The sequence below is a fragment of the Acinonyx jubatus genome, chromosome A2 (assembly GCF_027475565.1).
Source record: "Acinonyx jubatus isolate Ajub_Pintada_27869175 chromosome A2, VMU_Ajub_asm_v1.0, whole genome shotgun sequence".
In the NCBI taxonomy this organism is placed as follows: Eukaryota; Metazoa; Chordata; class Mammalia; order Carnivora; family Felidae; genus Acinonyx; species Acinonyx jubatus.
Window position 1 is genome coordinate 120,173,049 of NC_069383.1, and position 20,489 is coordinate 120,193,537.

A 20,489-nucleotide genomic window follows, 5' to 3' on the forward strand; every position below is an offset into this window, starting at 1 on the left:
AAGTATTGTCTCTAATTATTAGCCTTACCCTACAGCACTTCTGTGCCTTACAGAACGATAATCATAACAGGATAATCATGATTGACAGGATACTACACTATTATTTAATCTTTTCATCAATGTTTATTTTCCTGCTTATTTTTACAATATATACAATATATTAGTACAGTGACACATACATAAAACTTTTACATATATACATACACATAGTTTAGGGGTGTATTTGCTGAATTTTTTGACAGGGATATGCCACCAATAAAGTTTAGAAATAATTGTTCTTAAAAAAAAAAGAAAGACTTTTGGGATGAGCACTGGGAGCTGTATGGAAACCAATTTGACAATAAACTTCATATATTGAAAAAAAATAGGCAGAAGAGAGAAGAATCAGAAAAAAAAAAAAAAAGAAAGAATTGCTCTTGAAAACTAACACTAATAGTGACACCTATTCCCTGAGAAATGTACATACTGACATACTTAGGTTTTCAAATGGTTAAGTATTTATATAGTACAATCAGTAACTTTGGAATGAAAACCCAGATTTGGAAAAATTATACCCTGAAGTATTTCAGAACAAGCTTCTAAGGAAATTCAGCCTACTAACCACACACTTACTCTCGTCTGTTCACTAAAACAGATTTTCTTAAAGGAACTTGAACAATATTGAGTTTTTGTAGTTCCCAACTAACTCTCTCACAGCAACAAAAATTCATTTGCTATCAAGTACGCAGACACTAGGACTTTGCTCTAAGTCAGACCACCATTTCTTTTAGTTGTGATCAGTGAATTTTTACCAATTACTGCACAAATACAGTGTGGAGGAAAAAATAAAACATCAACCATAGAAATAAAAAGTATTTTCTGTTCTGTAATCTTCATCACTAAATATTTCTATATAGTCATAAGCAGTTATAAGGTATATACATACTCATCAAGAACATAAGGTAATCATCAATCAAAGTAATCATTAGAGCATATGAAAGATGCCATCTAGATCTTTAGAAAACAAAAGACAACACAGGTAACTTGTTAAAAATAGAGCTGCTGGCCCCACCTTTTATGAAAGCCACAGGTCACTGTTACTGTATCAATGGCCACTTAATGACATCATTGAGACAGTATTCCTACCAGTCTGACATATGTGAACCCACTATTTACCCCATGAACAATTACACACAACCACGAGACTATTGGTTAGCTGTTAAGGTCCTTTCTTTGGCACAGAATAGAGGGTGGGCAAAGAGTGGACTGAGCAAGGGTGACTTCCTTGATAATCACAGGACTTAAAAAAGGCATTCAAAACATGTATGCTGTTGGTATTAATATTTCACACAGGACTTACTTTATGGACCAAACAGAGTAAATAAACAGTTTTAAATTTCATCAATAATGAGAGTACAACGGACTTTTTCCTCCAACAAACTTCACCTGATAATAACTAAATGGTATGAATTGCAAACAAAAGAATTTAAGTTGATTTTAGGAACAATCAGAATGGAACCATAATGCCAATGGATTAACATGCAATGGAAAGAACTATTCTACAATGTTCAAGGGACAGCCAAGTCAAACACCCCACATGACAAGTAAGTGGGTCACAACACAGGCTCAAAACTTCAGATGACTTTACATTCACCTAGGATAAGAGTGTAAATTTAAGCACTATCAATGCAACCAAAGCCTTGCCATGACTTCCACACCAACTATTTTCCTTGGACAAAACAATGCATTGCAATGGATTAAGCCTATTTACAACCAATCAGCTATGTAAACATAAGAGATGCTAACAAACTAGTAACGGAACCAAATTAGCCTTGCTGATTTTGTCCTGTCTTGCCAGTTGCTTAGCAACTGATTCAAAGAGAAAATTAAATTAAGCAATTCAAATGTGATGTTAAACTAACCTTCCAAAATTCTGCAAGTCAGCGGCTCCACATTGCCCTTTGCTATTTGGATGGCACAGCAGGACAAAATTAAAGTTCCACTGGATCTTAATACTGGGTTAAGTATAGAAATACACAAATGCAGGAAATCCAGTAGAAAAAAATATATATATATAATACATATTTGAGGGAAGTGTGTGTGTATATATATATATATACACACACACACATATATATACACACACGCATGTACACACAGAGTAGTTTGATCTCACCCCAAAGAAATGCCACAAAGAATACCTTATGTGACAACTGTTATTTTAAGCCTTTGAAGAATAAACTAAATTAAGCTTTCAAAAATTACTCCTGAATATTCCTAAGCTTTAGCAGATGCCATGCTGGGCTAGCACAGAAGTTAGCTAAAAAGAGAGCTGGGTTAAGTGAGAAAGGGCTGAGTGGGCTGGAACCCATGGCCATGGGTGATGTTCCATGGTTTAAACAGCATCCCAGAACTTGGTGGGAGGGAGAACGTTCAACAGCCTGAAGATTCATCAACTATGAAATGAGCACTTATGGTACAGTTAAGAGAAGAGGAAGTCAAGAGGAGCCACAGGTGTGCCCCAGAGTCCCTGGGGGAGTGAAAAAGCAAAGAAGCGCACCCACAGAGAGTCACGTTAAAGACTAAGTCACATAACAAAGGCTACCAGAAGAACAGGCGAAACCCCACTGTCTCCATATCACCCTCCTTTGGTTCCCGAGTGCAGAGATTTTTGTCTGTTCTCCAAGCACTTGTAATTCAGGGCCTAGGAATACAGAAGGAGCGCAGTGATGGTTGCTGAATTAGTGACCGGATTGTGCTGTAATCTCTACAGCTCCCCAAGTGGGGGCAGGTATGTCCTCTCAAGATACCTCCAGCTCTAAGTCCCCATGCATCTATTCACCGATTCAATTACTATTTATTAAAATGCCTACTGTGTGTTGGGTGTGGTACCGGGTGCTGAAAATAAAACACTGAACCCAACTCACACGTTTCTTAGTACAATTCTAATGATAGCAAAAAACTAAAGACACGAGTTGAACTACATCAAGTCAAAGAGTACAACAGAGGATTTATGTACTAATAAGAATTATATGCTGACACAATGTGGCTGGTATACAGCAGCAGCCTTTTACACGGGGCCGTGGGGTTGGGCAACTCCAGCAGAGGGGCACCTGACAGACAGCTCAAGGGTGTGAAGGAGCCACGTTGATAAACATCTGGAGGCATAGCCTTCCAAGGGGAAAGACTAGCAAGCACAATGGCCCTTGAAAGAAATTTTGACATGGTTACGTAAAAAATAGAAAAAAAAACAGCCTGAAGGGTACTGGGCAAAACGGAGTTACAAGAGATGTGGCCAGAGAAGCAGGCAGAAGTTCCATCATGCAGGGTCATGTAGACCCTGGCGAAGCAGGAAATAGTTATTTCTAAAAGCAGTGAGAAGCTACCCCAGGACTTTAAGCAGAGAACCTGGCAAGGGGGCTTTTTTCTTGTTTTTTTGTTGGTTTTTTTTGGTGGTGGTGGTGGTGGTGTCAGTGCCCACCAAGAAAGGTTGAGGCGAGGGAGGGGCGGCTTTGGGGAGAGAGGTAGAAATCAGTAATTTTAGCTATGCTTAGTTTGAAGTGCCTATGAAACATCCAAGCTGAAATGTTGAGTAAGCCATCCATCAACTAGCAGGTTGGAAATACAGGAGTTATTTAAGGAGTGAGGGTGGGGTGGTGGGGGGCAGAAGAAGGATGGTAATGCTGAAGAGGAGAAAACTTGAGGATGTCAGCATTACAAATACAACATGGCTATCCATCTGCAACTAGGCAGGGCAGAATAAAGACCCTTCCTCCCGCTTTCCCTCCCTCCAGAAGAGGGAGTCTCTCAAGAATAAATAAACATTAACAATTTTTTTTTAAAAAGAGATACATATCATCTAGAAATACAGGGGTAAATGTCAGTAGAAAATGTTAAAACATTTTAAACTGTTGCCTCTGGAAAGTGGAAGGCTTGAGGTGTCAGACATAGAATTGTTAGTTTTATTCTGCATTTCATCAGTATTTGAACTTTTTTGAGGTGAAATTCACATATCATTAATATTAGCCATTTTACTTTTACTTTTTAACTTTTTAATTTTTTATTATTTTTTAATGTTTTATTCAGTTTTGAGAGAGAGAGGGGGAGAGGGAGACAGGGAGAGGGAGTGGGACAGAGAGAGGGGGAGAGAGGGAGAGAGAAGGAGAGACAGAGAGCCTGCAAGCAGGGGAGGGGCAGAGACAGAGACACAGACTCTGAAGCAGGCTCCAGGCTCTGAGCTGAGAGCACAGAGTCCCACACAGGGCTTGAACTCAAGAACCGCAAGATCATGACCTGAGCTGAAGTTGGTTGCTTAACCAACTAAGCCACCCAATTAAGGTGCCCCTTCATTTTATTTTTTAAAGATGTTATTTTTTAAGTAATTGCTATACCCAACATGGGGCTTCAACTCACAACCTCAAGAACAAGAGTCGCATGCTCTACCAACTGAACCAGCCAGGCGCCCCAAAATTAGCCATTTTAAAGTAAACAGTTCAGTGGCGTTTAGAACATCATAATGTTGTGCAACCACCACCACTGCCTAGGTCCAAAACACTGTCATCACCCACAAAAGAAAACCCTGTATTTATGACGTTCATTCCCACCTCCAGGATTTCACTTTTTAAAGAAGGTGCACATACCATTGAAAATATTTAACTTTTTTAAACAACCTTTTTGTACTCAAAGGCATTTCAGTTTTTACTGACTTATCACTTTGCAACCGAATGACAAAAGGCAACAAGCTGGATAATGCCACAGATCAGTGGAGATGTGGAAACCTTTCTGCACTGTTGAGAGATAGGCAAACTAGTGAAACTAGGGATGAGTAAAGTTACGTAGATATATAGAACCTGTAACATATAATCTGGCAATTATGCTACTGGGCGTACATTCCAAGGACATCTCCCACAGGCCCTCAGGTCTCCCACTTGAAGGAGGAGGTCTCAGCAAAGACAGCCACGAGAAGGCACACCTGCTCTTAGCTGTACTGTCCTAGAAGGAACACAAAACCTGTATCACCAGTCATTAGTGATAACCAAACACATGACCCCACCAAGATATAAGGAGCTAAAAAATGCAGTTCAGATGAGTGCCAAGAAAGAAGGAGTTTGCTGTATACCTAACCAACCTCTGCTACTGTCTGTCCTTGAATTTGCCAAGTATCCATTTTGCTCTTTCCTACTACCATGCACCGGCTGGAGTTGTAGCTGTTAACTAGACAAAAACAGTTCCTTCTTTCATAGAATGAGCTCTTCCAACCTACTTGAAAGACCAAAAACACAATCAACAAGCTATGATTTTTTAAAAATGTCTTCATTCACCCACCATATGTACATGCAATTTTATATCGAGAGAAATCAAGGGGGAGAGTTTATGTAAGTTACAAGTATGAAAAATTTAAGTGTTGTTCATATCCTGCCTTCTTTTGAGATGGTTAAGAGGCAGAGGAATGAAAATTTCAAAAGAACAGACAGTATGATTACCAAAGAGAAGACGAGGCATTAATTCCCCAATAATGGAGTTAAGATTTAAAAGAAGTAATCAAAGGGGACTACAAAACAATTCATATTTTAAGTATTTCACAAGGGTATGGCTTCTTCATCATTCTGTTCCCTATTGCATTCAATAAAATATTAGGCCAATAAATAAGTGGATACTCGAGGTTTAAGAGTAGTCTAAAATGGCAGTTCACAAAAGTAAAAGCTACTCCTATTTCCAACAAAAGCCTTCAATGAACAAGTAATTAACTCCAATTCACAAAACAGGAAACCAGTCAGTACAACACACTGTTGTGTCTGTTGCTTGTTAATCACATTTCCCAAGTCATGACAGGAGTCCTTTGAAGTTAAGTGACATTTTCCAACTGGGACTGCAAAATAAACCTTCCAATACCTGTCTGCATAAGAATATACACATTGTTATTAAGAGACAAAGGGAAACGAGTTAATTTTTTTCCCACTTGGGCCACCAGATGCTTTTTCTGAGTAGAAAACTCAGGACAGTAATTGTTTCAGGGTACAAACTTACAAGTAGTAAGTAGGCCCTAGAGATCTAACATACTATCCTGTAGATAACAGTAATGTGCTACAATCATTCAATTTGCTTAGAAACTAGAACTTAATTTTTCCAATCACTAAAAAAAAAAAAAAAGGATAATTACATAATGAGATGGAGGTGCTAATTATGGGTAAATGGCAATCACATTACAATATATAAATGTATCAAAATATCAAGTTGTATACCTTCAATTTACAACAGTGTTATACATCAAATATATTTCAATTAAAAAGTATATGTCAGGGACACCTGGGTGGCTTAGTTAAGCATCTGACTCTTGGTGTTGTCTCAGGTCATGATCTCATCGTTCTTAAGTTCGAGCCACGCGTCAGGCTCCGTGCTGCCAGTGCAGAGCCTGCTTGTGATTCTCTTTCGCCCTCTCTATCTGCTCCTCCCCTACTCGAGCTCTCACTTGCTCTCTCTCTCTCAAACTAAACAAACACTAAAAAAGAATTTTTTTAATTTAAAAATACATGTTAAAAAAAAAAAAAAGGAAAACCCCAGCTAATTACACTCAAGGCTGTTATCGTCTACCTTTTTCACCTTTCCTGGTTGTAGAGCCATCATTCACAAACACATTAACTAAGTGGAAACGCAGGTACACACTTCCTTTTTGATCTACTTTAGCTCAACCAATTAAATTTTTATTTACCAATTCATGAGCATTATTGAAAATAATCAATTCTAAAGGCAAGGCCTCTTCCCACTATGCAAGACAAAAGTATACACAAGCGCCCTCCAGCTACAGCCGTAACACAAGCATCTGCCTGCCTTTGGACTGTCAGATGTCCCTCCCTCTGTACCTGGACAGACAGATGCAAAGACCCAAAGCCACTTAAGGATCACTTGTGACAGCAAGGTCAGATGTCCAGGGGCAATATGCATAGTGGATGAACAAGGGGTGATGGGTTACTGTGACAGAGGTGACACCCCCCACAAAAGGTTCCTCAACAAGGACCAGGTGGTGCTCCTACAGCTCCTTTGTGCCTGAGCCTGGCTGCGTCCCTGATGATTTTGAGCTATCTGATATTCTTCCAGCAGTTTGCTTTTTGCCTTATCTTACTCCGTTTCTATGGTTTACCACCAAGAGTCCTAGCCGACTTCCAGAGTGAAAAACCACTTCACTTTGGTGGCAATAGAAATGAACAAAGGCTTTTACCATCACCTAAGAGAATGCCAGAAAGTAAGACACAATCAATCTGGAAACCTGGCTATCAGTCCTGGTTCCGCCACTCAGTAGCTAAGGAGTCTTGGCTAGGTTACTGAAGTTCTCTGTGGCTGCGTGTCTTCCTCTGGCAAATGAGTCACCCTTAAGGGACCAAAGATCCTTGAGACCCGATGGAGTATGTGGAAGCATACATTCCAAGTCAGGTAACTCAAAAAGACCCAGACACAGAAGGACTGAGTGGATACCGCTCTGCAATCTAGCTGACTGGGTTTAAACCTCAGCTCGACCATGGGAGCTGTATGATCTGGAGAAAATTACACAGTCTCTATAGGTTTTTGTCTCTTGCCAATACAAGGGCAATAACCACAATGACTAACTACAAACTAACTTAAATTATTAAATTAACTACTTCATTTAAAGCACTTATTACAGATCCTGACACAGAGTAAACACTCAATAAATACTCGCCACCATGATAGAATGGATACACAGACTGCATACCCATTGTATACCGCACAGCTAGAAGAATACACTGGATTTAACAGATTATTTTGAGTGAAAGAAGTCAAAGCAAAAAAAAAAAAAAGAATCCAATTATACTTAATGAATCTATTTACATGAATTCAAAACCAGGCAAAACTAATCTATAGATAGAAGAGTCTGAATACTGGTTACCTTTGTTGTGTGTGTGTGGTGGGTGGGGGGGTGGTGGGTGGGTAGGGATAATTCCTGGTAAGGGGCACTTTCTGAGATGCTAGAAATGGTTTCTACCTCAATGTGGGTTGGGGTCATGTGAATGTGAGTGAGTGAGAGAGTGTAAAACTTCACTGAGATGTGAATTTAAGGCTTGTGTATACATGTATGTCTATGTGTAATACCTGAATAAAAAATAAAAATAAAATAGTAGCTGTTCTTACCAAAAGGAGGATTAAACAAAATTTCCCTTTATGTGGAAGGTTAACAATAGTGTCTGATTTCCATTGCTGGGAAAACATGCTTTGTTTTGTCAGGGTTTGGGTTGGGCATTTGTTGGTTTATAATGGAGAGGAGGAAAGGCACAAGAGAGATTACATCACTGACTCCCCAAATGGCCTCAGTTATTTGCGTTACTCGCAGGACACCCTGGGCAGTGAGCATTCCCTGGCCCAAAGCCTAATACCCAGAGGGACTGTGACCAAGGGAGGCTTTGCTTTGCTGACTCCCTGTATTATCCAAATATAATACCATTAATAGGCAGCAGTTTTAAAATGTAATCTGTAACAAAATGCTAGGATACCTATTTGCTTCAAAATAATCAGGAAGAGGGGAATGGGGGGATACAGATCGGCCAACAAGATTGGCCATGAGTTCATAACTATTAAAGGTGGGTGTTGGGAACATGGATGTTCATTATACTATTATTCTCTCACATTGTATATGGGCTTAAAATTTTCTATAATAAAATCATCTGTGAAATTTCTTTTTAAGTATGAATTTTTTTTAATAAAAACCACACAAGTATTCATCAAGTTTAAAACAAGATTGTTTCTAGGTAGGTAGGTAGGTAGGTAGGTAGGTAGGAAGGAAGGAAGGAAGGAAGGAAGGAAGGAAGGAAGGGTAAACCCTGTTATATATGTAACCTGGTCCAATTTCTCAATCCACCTGAAAACCAATATATTCTATAAAGGAAGAAATAGATGGAAAGATCTGTCAAATAAGAAATACAGTGAACTGAAATGTATCTCAAAATGAGAGAATGCCCAGCTCTAAATCAGATCTGTGAATAGCATGTAATACCACAGATTTTGCAAAGCCTTGCTCTAATAGAACTCTAGATCCTGGGCACCTCTCAGAGTTAAAAGGCAAATGAAACTTCACTGTGTATAGCCCTGGCTATTTAAACAAACTACAGCACTTGTGAACCTCTGAGAATATGTCCTATCTTCTACAAAAGGGCATTCAAAAAGTCTGGAACATCCAGTCTGAAAGGAGTTACATAAGCTATGGGACTGGTCATCCTGGGATCCTCCTGGAAAAATACTTTTCCCATTAGAAACTCCCATTACACAAAGGAAACATAGGCAGTCTCTCTTGAAGTAATTTGATTTCTCCTTCATTCAACAAACATTTTTTAAGCGCCTGTGTACTAGAGATAAAGAGTCAGTACAATCGGGTCCTAAATGTTCTCAGGAAGGGAGAGGAGCCAACAGATAACTCCAGGGTGTATGGAGCAAAGGGGCACCTAACCCAGTGTGGGGAGAGATGGGAGAGTCTGTGAGAGAAGGCCCCTCAGCAGAGCTTTCAGATCTATTGCTGAAGTCAGTGGGTAGGGCAGGAAAAGGGAAAAAACAATTTAAAAAGAATGGAAAATTTGTTGCATTATATGCAGCATATTAGCCCCAGAATTAACTTACTTCTCTGTGAAGTGGGTCAGACTTCCTGTTATGGCCCACAGTTCAGAATGAGAAAGGCTAATACCACCAACCTGCTGTCCACTCTCCGCTACCTGGGAACCTCAACGGTGTGTTGTCTTCCCTTGTTCTCCACTTGGGGTTCAAAGCAATGGCACCTAAATCAACAAACCTGTCATGGCTGGTTTGCACCCATTTCTTCACAGAGAGATAAAACAGCAAGTAAACACCAACAACCAAGAGAAGACACTAGCTCGTTTGTCTTGTTCTGGTCCTTTCTTCACTGGTCTCCACTGAGGACCTAGAAACACAACTCTGAGCCTCCCAGCACTTCTCCCCCACGCTGGGATTTCCCAATCAGCCCCTACCATTTGTGAGCAGGGCCTCTCCTCCACATGGCTTTGACTTTTTACATATTACTCATACTGTCAATGAATAGATTCCTTCCAAAGAGGCCCTTTCACTGACTCTAAACCAGCCAAAAGGAACTAACCAAACAAATCAAGAGTCAAAGATGTCATATATTTACCCTAAATGAAAAGTTGCTTTCTGAATTTCATGACCTATGTTTCCTTTACTTGCACTCTATTTTTATCTTAGCAAACACACACAGTCTACCATCAAGCAGCCTTTGGAAGTCAAAATATTTGCCAAGAATGATTATCGAATTTTTTCTCTCCCCAAAATACCTACCTGAAAGATTACACACTGTCACCCCAGATAGTGGTTTGTTATAATAGAGGTTCTCCAAAAAGCCTCCTCAAAAATGAGAACCTTGTCTCATTAAACCAGGTTTTCTCAACACTGTTACTTGTTAATAGGGTATCACCTATAATCCTTTGTTTGGCGTGGCAGGTTTGGGGGGGGGAGGTGGTTCCTGCATGCTGTAGGATGTTTAGCAGCATCCCAGCATCCCCAGCCTGTGCTCTTCAGCTGTCAGTAGTACCCCATCCCCCAGTTTCTTACCAAAAAAATGTCTCCATATGTTGCCAAATGTCCTCTGATTGGGGCAAAATTATCCCCCATTAAGAACCACAGGATTAAACCATCCTTCCTAACCTTCTTGAGAATCAATGCCCTTAAGTTACCAAAAGTGACAAGATGCACTGACAAAGACAACAGCAAGAGGCAAAAAGCATTCTAGACTCTTATGAATTATGTCTCAAAAGCAGCTTGTTTGCTGTACTTGGAATTCTACTTGACGGTTAGAATTCTCTTTCTATAACTGACTCCCCTGCCTAAAATCCTTGAGGGCTGTGATTGTCAGCCCTGGCTAATCCTCACAGTCACATGGGGGAGCTTTCAAAATAATACAGTGCTCTGGCCCCTCCCTCACAGATTCTAATTCATTGGTCTGCAGGTGGGGCATGAGCAAGGTTTCCCACCAAAACTCCCCAGATGATTTCCACTGAGAAGAGCTCCTTTAAGATTTCACACCGCAGTAGTATGCTCTAACATGGGTATATTAAAATCGCCAGGGGGTTTTAGTAAAATACAGATGCCTGGGTGGAACATAGTGGCCCAGGAATCCTCATTTTTAACAAGTTCTATAGGTGATTCTTATGTAAATGGCCCCCAACCACACTCTGAGAAACTGCAGCCTGCAGAATAAATGAATTCTAAATACAGCATTTCTCCAACTTTAATATGCAGACAAATCATCTAAGGATCTTGTTAAAATGCAGGCACTAATGCAGCAGCTCTGAGGAGGGATCTGGAATTCTGCATTTCTAACAAGCTCCCAGGTGATGGGAAGTGCTGGTCTGGGGACCACTCCACCTAGCAAGGTTCTAACAGTCTCAAGCGACTGCTAGCAACGTGCTTGCTGGAGACCTTGTCCGTACATAGATCACAGAGCTTAGCAGCGGAAACGTCCAGATGCTTCGCATGCTCAGGCGTGGTAGAAAGAATGGCGGCCAGGAATGTGTGGCCCTTCATGTGGCCCAACTCCAGCTTCACTTCTTCACAGCACTCCCCCACCAACGTCCCACTCCGGTCATTCCAAACTACTTACAATTCTTACAAACATGTGCCATCTGTCACTCTGCTGTATCTGTACCAAGTATTTTCCTCTACCAGAAACCGTCTTCCCATATCACCATCTCAACCAGCATCGTCACCATTTTCTGCCTAGCCCACTCTTTATCTATCAAGCTTCAGGTTCACCTCCAAGTTCAGCTCCCCAGGGAAGACTTCCCCGTCCTCCATCCTACCCCTCCCTACCATAGGATCCCAAACAGTATCTTCATTCCAGGACTGCCTTATGGTTTGTTGATGTAATGGGTATGCAGACTCTTGATTTAACCAGAAAACATCTAACGCTGTTTTAAAATTTGGTGGAGGGGCGCCTGGGTGGCTCAGTTAGTTAAGCCTCCAATTTTGGCTCAGGTCATGATCTCACGGATCATGAGTTTGAACCCCTTATCAGGCTTGCTGCTGTCAGCTTGACAGCACAGAGCCCACTTCGGATCCTCTGTCCCCCAAGTCTCTCTGACCCTCCCCTGTTCATACCTGCACATAGGCGCATGTGCACACACTCAAAAATAAACATCTTTTTAAAAAAACTCCCATAGTGGCACTTGTACCCCAATGTTTATAGCAGCACTCTCAACAATAGCCAAATTATGGAAAGAGCCTAAATGTCCATCACTGATGAATGGATAAAGAAATTGTGGTTTATATACACAATGGAATACTACGTGACAATGAGAAAGAATGAAATATGGACTTTTGTAGCAACATGGATGGAACTGGAGAGTGTTATGCTAAGTGAAGTAAGTCATACAGAGAAAGACATATACCATGTGTTTTCACTCTTACGTGGATCCTGAGAAACTTAACAGAAGACCATGGGTGGGGGGGGAAGGGGGGTAGAAAAAAAAAAGTTAGGGAGAGAGCCAAACCATAAGAGACTCTTAAAAACTGAGAATAAACTGAGGGTTGATGGGGGGTGGGAGGGAGGGGAAGGTGGGTGATGGGCACTGAAGAGGGCACCTGTTGGGATGAGCACTGGGTGTTATATGGAAACGAATTTAACAATAAATTTCACATTAAAAAAATAATAATAAATAAAGGTAAATAAATAAAAAATAAAAAACTCCCATAGAGTAATAAAAATAAAATGTATTTGGTGGGAAAGGTCCTTTTCTCTGTCCCTGGATACAAAAACTTGGATAAGACTCTGGTAACAGCAAGACACTGACTATCCTAGGTTACAAATACTGCCAATTCAGAAATTAAAATTATCCGGACCCATATAACGATCAAAGTTCCCAGTATTATTTCAAGCTAAGATTCCACTCCCCCGACTTCCCATCTTAGGCTTCCATCCTCCCTGCCATACTTTTATCTTGCCTACTTGACTTCGGATCCCATCTGGGTAGAAGCAGGGCATGTGGGAAGAAGGGCAGCAGGGTTCTGACTTGGCTGGAGGTATCAAGCTGCCTTCATACACCAACCCTAGATGATAGATGCTTAAAGCTGTCTTCTTCATTCACTGGGTACTTTTTCATAGATTTTTGTTTGTAAATAATTGTAAACTTACAAAGAAGTTGAAAGAATAGTAATACATAAACTACTCTTTACCCAAAGTCACCGTTTGTTAACATTCTACCCGTTTATCATTCATATTCTGTCTTAGACACATAGAGAATATATAACCTTTCAAGTGTATGATATATACGAATGATATAGGAAATTATTTCCTGAACCATTTGAGAAGAAGTTGCATTACATTATGCCCTTTATATTTCTTTCAGTGTCCATTTTCTAAGAATAAGGATATCCTCTAACATAACAACAGCACATTATCAATTTCAGTAAAGTTAACATTGACCTTGTGCTTTTATCTAATCTACAGTCCACATCTCTGTCATTAGACCCAACAATGGCCTTCTTAGCACTTTCCCCACTCTGGTTCAAGATCCAGTTAGGATCAGGGACTACATTTACCTGTAATCTTACTATAGCTAATCTTCATGTTTTATAACCATGACATTTAAAAACACAATCCCCCATTTTTTAAAACAGAATACTTCTCATTCGGAGTCTGAAGTATCCACGTGGTTCAATTCTAGCTGAAATACTGCATAAAGGCTATCATACTCTTCTCAGGGCATCGCATCTGGAAGTACCTGGTGCCCATCTGCTCTGGCTGGCACTTTAACAGGCATCCTGGAGATCAGCCAGCCACCACTAGAGGTCCCTCCTCTGCAGTCCCACTTCAGGGGGAAACCTATCTATCCTGACAGTCACAGCCCCTCCTCAGTCACTGAAGATCCAGCATCGTGCACCCAGGTTCTCCTCTGCAGAGAGTCCCTTTCTAGCGAAGACGACCTCCATACCAGCTCCCTCACACATGGCCCATATATGCCCAATGGAAAAATTGTGAATTCTTTGCTTGGGCAGAAAGACACCAACATAACAGAAATGCTTTTTTGCTTTGCTATTAACACACCTAGACAGCCACTTTCGTCCCCTAGATATTTTCTAGTTGGAATCAGACACCCTCAACTCTCCCCAAGCAGAGGGGACACATACTCAGCTTTCTAAATAATCCCGTTGTAACTCAATGCCTTTATAAATACCCGGAACCTATCCACATGAATGTGTTATCCTTTGAGCCTTGGTGCCACAGCAGAGACTTCTAACTTCTACCCTACCTACCTGATCTCCTCCTACCTCCTGAATTCTGCAAAGGCCTGCAAATGCAGGCCCTGGGTCTTATTCATCACTGTGTTCCAAAGGGCCTATCCAGTACATAAGCCTTCCATAACCTTTGTTCAGTGAACTATAATGTACCTCCCACTTGGAATATATCCTCAAACACATTCAAACATGGCCATCTAAACAAGAGGTCTTGCTTTATTTCCTTGCCTTTTACTTCTTTTTCACTGTTTTTTTTTTTGGTCAAAAGTTGGTATTTCATTTTATTTTACAGGACTGTTTCATTTTCGGGTTTTGTTCCAGTAAGCTTCAAATTTTTTTATACGTACCCATTTTTTTAATTTAGATTTCATTCATACCCAACAAAATTCACACTTTCAAAGTAAACAATTCAGTAGGGGTTTTTGGAAATTTAGGGTTGGTGTAACTATCACCACTTATCCCACAACACCTGCATCATCCCGAAAAGACACCCAGGCTGATTAGCAGTCACTCCCCAATCTCTCCTCCCCTTAGCACCTAGCAACTACAACTCTACTTTCTGCGTCGATGGATCCTGGACAGTTCACATAAATGGAATCACAGAACACATGGCCTATTGTGACTGGCTTCTTACATTTAGCATAGTGATTGCAAGGTTCATCCTCATTGTGATGTTCCTTTTTATGACTGAATAATATCCCATTGTGTGGAGAGACATTTCATTTATCCATTCATCAGCTGATGGACATTTAAGTGGTTTCCATTTTTTAGCTATTATGAATAATGCTGCTATGAACATGTGTGTATGAGTTTCTGTGCAGACATGTTTTCAATTCTCCTGGAGATATACTAAGAGTGAAATTGCTGGGTCATATTGTAACTATGTTCAACCTTTTGATGAACTACCCAACTGTTTTCCAAAGTGGCTGCATCATTTCATGACCCCAACAGCAGGAGGGCTCCAATTTCCCCAGTCCTCACCAACACATGCTATTCTCCACCTTTTGACTCTGGTCATCCTAATAGTTTCTCTCTGTATTTCCCTAATTATGGATGATAAAGAACATCTTTTCATGTGCTTATTGGCAACTGTATACTTCCATTGAAGAAAGGTCTATTTAGAGCCTTTGTCCATTTTTAATTGGATTATTTTTTTAATTGTGGAGTTGTAAGACTACTTCATACACCCTATATCCTACCCCATGGTTAGAAAAATGATGTTTACCCCTTTCCATGAACTGTCTCTTCACTTTCTTGATATTATCCTTTGAAGCAGGAAAAGTTTTATGCTTCATGAAGTCCAATTTATTTTTCTTTCTTTTATTGCCTATGCTTTTTGTGTCCTATCAGGAAACTATGGCCTGATCCAAGGTCATCAAGATTTATGCCTATGTTTTCTTCTAGGATTTGTATAGTTTCAGCTCTTACATTTACATCTTTGATCTAAATATTCACTTTTGTTTATGATGTGAGGTCCCTAGGGGTCCAACTTTTGCATGTGAAAATCTATTTGTCCAAGCACCACCTGTTGAATTTACTATTGTCTTGGATACATGTGGAAAACCAGTTGAGTATAAATTATGGGTTTCTTGGGGCACCTGAGTGACTCAGTCGGTTAAGCATCGATTTCAGCTCAGGTCATGATCTCACAGTTCATGGGTTCAAGCCCCACATTGGGCTCTGTGCTGACAGCTTGGAGCCTGGAGCCTGCTTCAGATTCTGTGTCTCCTTCTCTCTCCACCCTTCCTTCACTCCTGCTCGTTCACTCTTTCTCTTTCTCTCTCTCTCTCTAAGATAAACATTTAAAAATTAATTAAAAATTAATTTTAAAAATTAAAAAAATAAAAAATAAATTGAAAAAAATTAAAAAAAATTTTTTTTACATTTATTTATTTTTGATAGAGACAGAGCACAAGTGAGGGAGGGGCAGAGAGAAAAGGAGGGACAGAATCCGAAGCAGGCTCCAGGCTCCGAGCTGTCAGCACAGAGCCCGACGTGGTGCTCCAACTCACCAACTGTGAGATCATGACCTGAGACGAAGGCGAACGCTTAAACAACTGAGCCACTCAGGCACCCGAAAAAAAATTTAAAAATTAGGGGTTTTGTTCCCTTTCACTTTTCACAGGTAATTAATGTCCACTAAACCTTTTGACACTCAGTTGTTACCAACAGAAGGAAAGAAAAGAACTTTATTTATTCAAAAAAGTTGTTCTACAATTTCACAAGAAAGCTACAAATATAATTAAGGACATTTGAAATGTAAAATTAGCATAATTTCTCTAAAAGTTAGCCATAGCATTCAGAAACAAACAAAAAAACCCACCACTTATAACACACTCTAGTATGTGAGAATGTGAGGGGATATAAAAACCCAGCTTTTCAATTATAGAAAGAGGAAAGAAAGTTTTCAAAATGGGTCTTGTTGACATAAAAGTAGGAGACAATTTGCCAGGACATTTCTCTTTACTATCAATATTTTTTAAACTATGCATATGACACCATATTTGGTCAAGTTAGCTTTGACCAGGTTCTCTTCCAGGAATAACTGCAACTTATAACACTGAATTTCTCTGAAAACCACAAAATTATGATGTGGTTTCATGAACTGTACCATCCAACCAAGAAATTAAGTGGAGCTCATATTTTTATTTCTCCATTCTTGCATTATGAAGGCTATCGATATTCTGTAGAACCCATTTTTAGGGAGCAAACCAGTCTTCTATAGAGGGAAAGCCACAGAAATTAGCTTGTATGACACAATCTTGACCTTTTTCCAAGGAATGTGTCTACCACCATTAACTTCAGATTCCCAGAATACCACCCTTCACACCATAATCTCCACATTATCATTTCCAAACAGCCCACAGACTATCCTTTTACATAGAAGACACGTAAACATTCACATGTATTTCACAAATGCCAGGAAAGTGTTCTCAATTTAGAAGCTAAAAATTAAAGCTTTTTAAACTCTTCACAAAACAAACAAAGAAACACACAACAGGAAGGTATGGAGAGGGCATTCTTTCTGAGCTCCAAGCTGGGGACCTTCAAACAGCCCATCTGCACACTCCCCAGTAAAGCCATGTACAATAAGACCCATGGATGGCATCTCCTTAGAATCAAAGAATAATTTAAGACCTTAGAAATCCTCAACTATAATTCTAACCCATGGGAAGAATTTGAGGGAGCATGATGAGTGGGCAGAAACCAGGCCCATAACGTCCAAAAATCTGCCTTGAGTGGATAAACATACTGAGGTATGCAAGGGACCATGCTCAGGAGTGAAAAAAAAAAAAAAAAAAGACTACTGACAGACTCAACTATACGAATGAATCTTAACGTAAGTATACTGCATGAAAGAGGTCAAACAACAGAGAGTATATACTGTATGGCTCCATTTAAACATAAAATTCTAGGAAATGCAAACTAATCCTTAGTCATCAAGCAGATCAGGCTACTTGGGCAGGGCGGGGGGCAGGTGGCAGTGATTGTAGGGAAGGGGGAATAGGGATTACCAAGGGGTAGGATGAAACTTTTGGGGGTAGTAACTATATTCATTATCATAACTGTAGTGATAGTTTTACGAGAATACACATGTATCAAAACTTACCAAACTGTACATTTTCAAAATATGAAATATACTGTATGTCAATGACACCTCAACAAAGATATTAAAACCCCCACAAAATTACATCACAACTTTGCAACTTTAGGCACTGACATGCCAACCTGACACTCTCTAGTCCAAGACTGATTCAATGCAGAGTAAATCTGACTCATGCTAGAGCTAGGAAAGTAAAGCCAAGACCCCTAAGGAATCCAACTGAAAACCTGCCACCACTGTCTAGATGGGTGAGGACTTTAGTCAATTAATTTTGTTCAACAATTTTCACTTTTAGAGTTAACTACTTCTCTTATCTCCAGTTTTCATTAATCCAGCACAACATCACAAACCCAACTGCCTGCAGGAGCCAATCAAGAATTAGAAGGTGAGGCCATAGGAAATCAAGGAACAGGAGCAAACTGTTGAGTGCTTCCCCTGGTGAAAAGGAGAAAGATGCTACTCAATTTCTAATAAATGCTGCCATCTGGGAATGGTAATCCAATGTGGCTAGATCTGAATTTTACAGAAAAGCCAAAATTTTGTGTTTTCATGTAAAATCTGAAATTTTTAAGGGTAAAGCCAGTAACTCAATTTTTCAAATACCGTGTAGGTTAAACAAAAAACAAGTGTGAGCAGGAGCCAGCCTATGGGTTGCAGATCTGCAACTACAGGCGGAGCTATGAACACAGGCTCTGGGTTCTAGGACCAACTTTATCCCTTCTTGCTCTGAGAGGTTAGGTAACAGACTCAACCTCTCTAAGATGCCATATCCTCACCAGCCAAATAGGCTAACAAAAGAGGTCCACATCTGAGGGTTGCAGATAAAAATGAGATGTTTTACACATGGAAAACCTGCAGTAAATATTATCGGTAGTATTCTCCAAATTAGAGCATGCCTCACTTTTAATAGGTTTCTCCAAATATACATTTTTCTTTTGTGTTGACACTGCAGATGGCTCGTGGCTGCCAGTGCTCATACAAGTACTGGATAGCAGCAAGTGGGCTGCAACAAGCAAGAGGAAGGGGACAAAACAAAGCTCGTCACACTCAAACACAGAGCAAACTCTAACGTCGCAAGTAAGACACAGGGAAAATTGTCTTGGGAAGGAGTTTGAGTGATGGGAGTAGAATGTGCCAGTGTTATGTGGCACCACAACATGATGGCCAGGAAAAAAAAAATTAGTAATGATCCAGTGCAATGATTAGACCACACCTAGAACATGCCCTTTAGTTTTGAAAGCCACACTAGGAGACATGAGCAAACTGCATCCCAGCCAGACAGAAGAACCAGGACACTTCACAATGTTCTCGGAGGAAAGGGAGGCTCAGGGAAGTTAGGTAAGTTACATGAGATCACACCTCGACTGGGTTACTCCCAATCAACAGACTGTGAGTATACTTCTGGAAAAGTTCATTTGGACAAAGCTAAAACAGTTTCTTTACCCTAAGACTTGACGGAGCCTTTAATGTAACTCCCACATTTTATGACCATCTTAATGGTAGATGCATTAATTGTGCTTCCTCAAAGTTTTCCGCTTTCATTTTTCAATTCTCTGGTCAAACTAAGGTTTCCTGAAACACACCCAGGAGAGTAAAGGGAAGACCTCCTTGCTGCTGCCAATAATCATGCCACAGTTAGAGATTTGACTGCTACATGACACATCCAGAAAAAGAGCACGAGTGGTCACAGAAAGGAAGACCTGCTTCCTTGCAACCAGGAGGGATGAGAAGAACAGGGAGGAGGACTTAAGCTCAGCACGACTCGCTATCCAGAGCTGTGCAAGGCCATGGAGACCCTGGATAGGTGCCCAAGGCCCATGCCCAGTCACACTCCCCTCCCTAATAGGTAGATTCAAGGGAACTCAGAGAACCGCACAGCAGGGGAGCTCCAGGATGGTTTATCAACCCAGCTCTCTGACTCTGACAGTCTTCTAACAGTATTAGACTCTCAATGCAAGAGTCTCTGTAGTTGTTTGCAAATCCAAGTGCCAGGATTAACACAAGAGAGGAGACAACTATGACTCTGTACTTTAGAGACCAACCGGACAGCTAGGAATGGCCTGCCAAGTTAGGAGGGGTGGCGTGGGAGGAGCAGCAGCTAAACAGGAGCACGCAACACACCAGATCAGAATCTCCAGGCAAAAGTTAACTGGAACTTTACTTTGAACCAAACCAAGTCACGGACCGTTATCTGAACGCATGTGCTGTCTCACTTCTACAACTTCGCTGTGCTTCTCCGTGTGACCTTTTGTGCCCTACTGCCTTCACACAGGGCAACTCAATGCACCAGCCACAAGTCACCTCTCCAGCCTGGAAATCCCTCATCACTTCTGCGCTTGCTCTCTTACAAAAGTGTTCGGGGATGGCCCTGGATTGCTCTCTCATTTGTGTACCGCACTGTAGACAGCAGCTCCGTTGGGGCTCAGGGGACATCATCATCACCTGTACAGACCCCCAGCTCCATAAAACCTTCCTCTGTAAACACAGACACATGCAGTGAATAAACAGCAATAGCAGCTTCACTCAAAACGCTTGTTACCTCAACCAAGAGTTGCCAGCTGGTGGGCTTAAGGCTAAACCCAGCGCATAGACAATGTTCTATCTGGCCTGCTCAATGTTTTGAACAGACTGATACTAATTGCCA

At 40.6% G+C, this 20,489-nt stretch overlaps 1 protein-coding gene across 8 annotated transcripts in view; it reads right to left on the reverse strand.

Moving 5' to 3' along the window:
* Window positions 1-20,489, reverse strand: part of ITPR1 (inositol 1,4,5-trisphosphate receptor type 1) — a 325,544-nt gene that overhangs the window by 208,930 nt on the left and 96,125 nt on the right. The window lies entirely within an intron of this gene.